Source organism: Lepus europaeus, chromosome 15, assembly GCF_033115175.1.
Source record: "Lepus europaeus isolate LE1 chromosome 15, mLepTim1.pri, whole genome shotgun sequence".
Classification (NCBI taxonomy): Eukaryota; Metazoa; Chordata; class Mammalia; order Lagomorpha; family Leporidae; genus Lepus; species Lepus europaeus.
In genome coordinates, this window is record NC_084841.1 from 11,533,794 (window position 1) to 11,538,853 (window position 5,060).

Sequence of the window (5,060 nt, forward strand, 5' to 3'; positions counted from 1 at the left end):
CACATGCCCACAGTGCTGATATTCAACTTCTTAGCACGGGCTTGCCTTTAACAAGTTCCTGCGAAGCACCTCTCTTTTTCCCCCACTTCTCTTTCGGGGGTCATTCTCAGGCCTCTCACTGTTTGTTTACATCCAACTGACCTCCCTGAAATTTTTTTAACTCGGGTTTGTTTTCCCATACTTGAGTGAAGCTAGGTGAATTCCCAAGTGCGTGCTGAAGGTGAAGATTAACCTTCGATCACCCAGGCTTGTTCACCCAGGAACAGCTGAGAACTGAGTGATTTATTTTTAAATATTTATTTATTTATTTATTTATTTTGACAGGCAGAGTGGACAGTGAGAGAGAGACAAAGAGAAAGGTCTTCCTTTTGCCATTGGTTCACCCTCCAATGGCCGCCGCGGTAGGCGTGCTGCGGCCGGCGCACCGCGCTGATCCGGTGGCAGGAGCCAGGTGCTTCTCCTGGTCTCCCATGGGGTGCAGGGCCCAAGGACTTGGGCCATCCTCCACTGCACTCCCTGGCCACAGCAGAGAGCTGGCCTGGAAAAGGGGCAACCAGGACAGAATACAGAGCCCCGATCGGGACTAGAACCCGGTGTGCCGGCGCCGCAAGGCGGAGGATTAGCCTAGTGAGCCGCGGCGCCGGCCTTTAAATATTTATTTTTAAAAACTTTACTTTTTACTTCAGAATAGTTTTAAATTTGCAAAACAATAACAATAAAAAACCTGTGAAATAGTAGAGTTCCCAAATACTCCCCACCCAGCTTTGCCTATCGTTAGCATGTTAGAGTAGCATAATACATAGCAAGATACTGATTTTCCATTCAACATAGTAAGGTAAACACCAGGCATCCATCATCTTGGGGTGTAAAAATTAGCAAAAACGGTTGAAAAACAGTACCAGTTTTTCTCTCTATTTGTTATGTGGCTCTAGTTATAAATCAAAAATGGTAATGAATGCTAAGATGTCTAACAACCTGCACAAATCTTGTCACTATTGCTCTTTATTCTACAAAGTTGTACCAGTAACAAGCATAAAGGTGTGAAGAAACCATTGCAACAGCATTTCTGCAATATAGCTTATGTGACCTCGCATTCCCCCTAAAGCTGATATGGAATAAAAAAAGGATTTTAAGATCTCCAGAGGGAGGATTTTATTGCACTTTTCTCTGACCACTCTCAGATGAGAGAAAAGTGAGAAAATCTGCTTTTGCCCCTGGCCATCACTGAATCTTAAAAAAAAATAAGGAATGAGAGTATCAGACTTCTCACCAGGGCCTGGGCCTGTGCAGGGTGCATCTTTTGGAGAGGGGCTGGTGGTCTTAGCTCAGTTCCCCCCTTCATGCCCTTCACATAGGGAAGTGGGAGACATCTGGACTTGTTGGCATAAAATATGGCAGCTTCCACAACACAGCCCACCCTTCCTGAGCTGCCCAGAGGGTTCTGCTGCACTTTCTGGGAGGGACTTATCTAAGGGTGACCCTGCCCTTGGGTCTTTGGGGGAAAAACAGCCCTGAAAGTGATGATGACCTCATCCCTGCTGATATATTTGTCACGATTAATGAATTACGTTCGGTTTTCCTAGTTTTTTTTTTTTTTTTCCCTAAGAAGAGTTTTATTTGGTTACTTTGATTATTTTTCTAGCAGGTGGTATTTCCCCCCAGCAATGCCCTTACCTCTATGTGGACTAGTGGGAGGGTGTTATAGTCTTCCTCAGGGTCTTGTCAAAGTGTCTTAAATTCTTTTTTTAGATTTATTTATGTATTTGAAAGGCAGAGTTACAAAAAGGCAGAGACAGAGAGAGAGGTCTTCCACCTGCTGGTTCACTCCCCACTCCCCAATTGGCCACAATGGCCAGAGTTACATCGATCTGAAGCCAAGAACCAGGAGCTTCCTCTGGGTCTCCCATATGGGTGTAGGGGCCCAAGCACTTGCACCATCTTCTACTGCTTTCCCAGGCCATAGCAAAGAGCTGGATTGGAAGTGGAGCAGCCGGGACTTGAACCAGAGCCCGTATGGGATGCTGACACTGCAGGTGGCGGCTTTACCCACTAAGCCACAGCATGGCCCCTTAAATTCTTGTGTTGAAGGCGCTCCAGTTGGTAAAGTGACTCCCATCTGGGAAGTGTGAAGAGTAACAACTATGCAGGTTTTGGTTTCAGTGCTCAGGACTGGGGTTCTGGGGAAGCAAATTGTGCATTTAATTATGGACTCCAGTTCTTCACTCTTCTCCCTGCACCCTAGCTTTGGGTTTGCCTACATGATTTCCTTTAGTCACTGGCATGTGGGTTCTGTGTTTAGCCTGCAAGAAGCCTCAGCTCTTCCCACTTTGCCTTCGGCACCTCTGCCACTGCCTTAAGAAGCTCATGTCCTGGATGCTACACTGGTCCAAGGAGGGTTAGAGATGTGGAGCAGAGCACCAAGCACGCCCAGCTTACGTCAGCAGACTCTGGGCACAGTGGTGGATGAGTGGCTCTAAATGTACTTCAAGCTACTGATTTCTGCAGAAATAGTAAACGCACACAAAATTCAGTGGATTCCAAGTGCATAGACATCTGTTTTTTTAGGGTAAATGTCATGTACTTGGATGCAACTTCTTTAGGCACCACAGGGACTCCCTTCTCACCTGATGGTTTTCATGTATGTATTTCCTTTAGGCTAAAGCCTTATGTTCACCTATCCTTTGCTTTCAATTACTTCTAATTGGGGTTAGTTAACTACAGCACCAGCTATCTCCATTGCTACCAGTAATCCCATTTTAGTTACTTTCTGCTATTGTGATATTCTAAGACAAGTTCAGAGTGTGCCATAGGCTCTTACCAGCTGGGAAGAGTTGTGAGTGGCTGGACTGGGTGATATCCTTCTGTCTGTCCCACAATCTTTGCTGTCTTCTACATTGCACCATAGGCATCAACATTATTCATGATTATCCAGTGTTCTATTTAACCTCCAGCCACTAAATGTGCATATTCAGTAAGCTTTCCTCATTGCAATGAATTTGGATTTATTTTATTTATTTAAGATTAATTTATGTATTTGAAAGACAGAGGAAGAGATGGGGGAGATAGATCAATCATCCATCTGCTGGTCTACTGTCCATATGGCCACAATGGCTGGGGCTAGGCCTGGCTAAGGCCAGGAGTCAGGAGCTTCTTCTGGATCTCCCATATGGGTGCAGAGGCCCAAACACTTGTGTCATCTTCTGCTGTTTTCCCAGGTGCATTAGCAGGGAGCTGGTTTGGAAGTGGAGCAGCTGGGTCTCGAACCAGAGTCCATATTGGATGCTGGCATTGTAGCACTATGCCACAAAGCTGACCCCTGGATTGATTTTAAATTGGACTTTGATCTCCATAGATGAGCTCTTAGTTCCTTAGCAACATATTCTCTTTCTAGCTTTCAACAATCTTTCCTACCCAGGACATATGCTTTCTTCTTAGTATAGTTTTTCTTCATTCTATTTTTTTTCACATATTCCTAAGCTTCATATAGTGTTCCTACTTTATGGAGAAGGCATGACCCACAGTGAGGGAAACTGACCCATTGCTAATTCATGGAAGATGTCTGGAGAATCCCATGGTGTGGTGATCTCCCATTCTGACTGCTCAGATCATAGCTTTTGGCAGGTAGAACATTGTCTGTAACTGGAACCCAAACACCTGTGAATTCAAGCTGGTGTGTGATCATCAGCAGCATTTGTCATCAGCCTATGGTCATTTGCCTCCCAGTGCTGTTTACCTGAGCAGGAAGCTTTTTCTGTAGCTGAGTTACTGATGGCCGACCCTGTATCCTTATCTGTTTCTGGTCAACATGAGGCTGGCTCTCCTCTCTGTAATGCAAACAGAGGGTTGCTATGAGAAGCTATCTTCTTGCTCTGTTTGTGTTTCTTGTTCCTTTTGAGCAGTACTTTATCACCAAGCACCAAGCAGAAGTATAATTATTCATTGCTTTGCATGGATAGGCATGGATCATTGGCTTTCTGTGTTTGATGGGGAGGACCTCAGAACCCTTACCCATTTCAGGTGGTAATATTTGTTCTAGGCACTCTTTGAGGAGTTATTGTTTAGCATCTGCAGCTTAGCGGTCTTTTCTATGTATTAAGAAGCTAGAAATAACACACACACAGACTGCTTTCACAAAAACTTGCCTAACATGAGATTCATAAGGAAGATGGCCTTTAAGGCTTCTGCAGGTCTCCTTGTCCCTTTCATGGCTCACATAACTGCTATTTCTTATAGAGTCTCTGTTTTGCCCTGTGAATGTATTAGTCATCTTTTTTATCACTTTGGTCACATACCTAAGGCTGGGAACTTTACAAAGAAGAGAGGTTTATTTTGGCTCATGTTTCTGCAGATTCACAACACAGGATCAAGCAAGGCCAATTGGTGATAGCATTCTTGTTGATAGAGTCCCAAAATGGCACAGTATTATCATATGGCAAGAGATAGGGAGAGCACATGTCTGTGTCTATGTCTCCTTATAAAGCCATCAGGATTTGATCATGAGGGTTCTATCATAATTATCAAATTCAGTCTACTCACTTCCCAAAGCCCCACCTATAAATACTAGAACTGGATTTTCAATCTATCACCAACTTGCAAATTTCAGATTAAGCTAGTCAGTTGACAGTTAATTATCATTGTTCTGTTTCCCTTTATACAAAGTCATGACCTTGTTCTCCAGCCTGCTGTAGGTCAGATGCACCTGTTCCAAGCAATGTCTCCTAACAGAGGGCAGTTTCACCAAATTGAGAAGGGAAGCACAGCGGGCATCAGAAGGGACATGTCAATATTTGTCCCCCAAACTCAGGCAGAAACTTCAGCTCCAATGTCATAAGTTAATGGTGCAAAAACAATTGAAGTTCATGTACTCTTTCTGCATAACACACACATAGTTACTAAACTTTTAAATAATTAAACTATTACAGTTTTGTTAGGAAGCTCTGATGGTATCTTTATAATGACTGGGACTTTGTAAACATGAAAGGACAAAATTACATTGTCCTCTTTAATAATATCTCAAACTGTATTCAACTCCCATTTTTGGTTCCCTTGCTTTTGAGGGT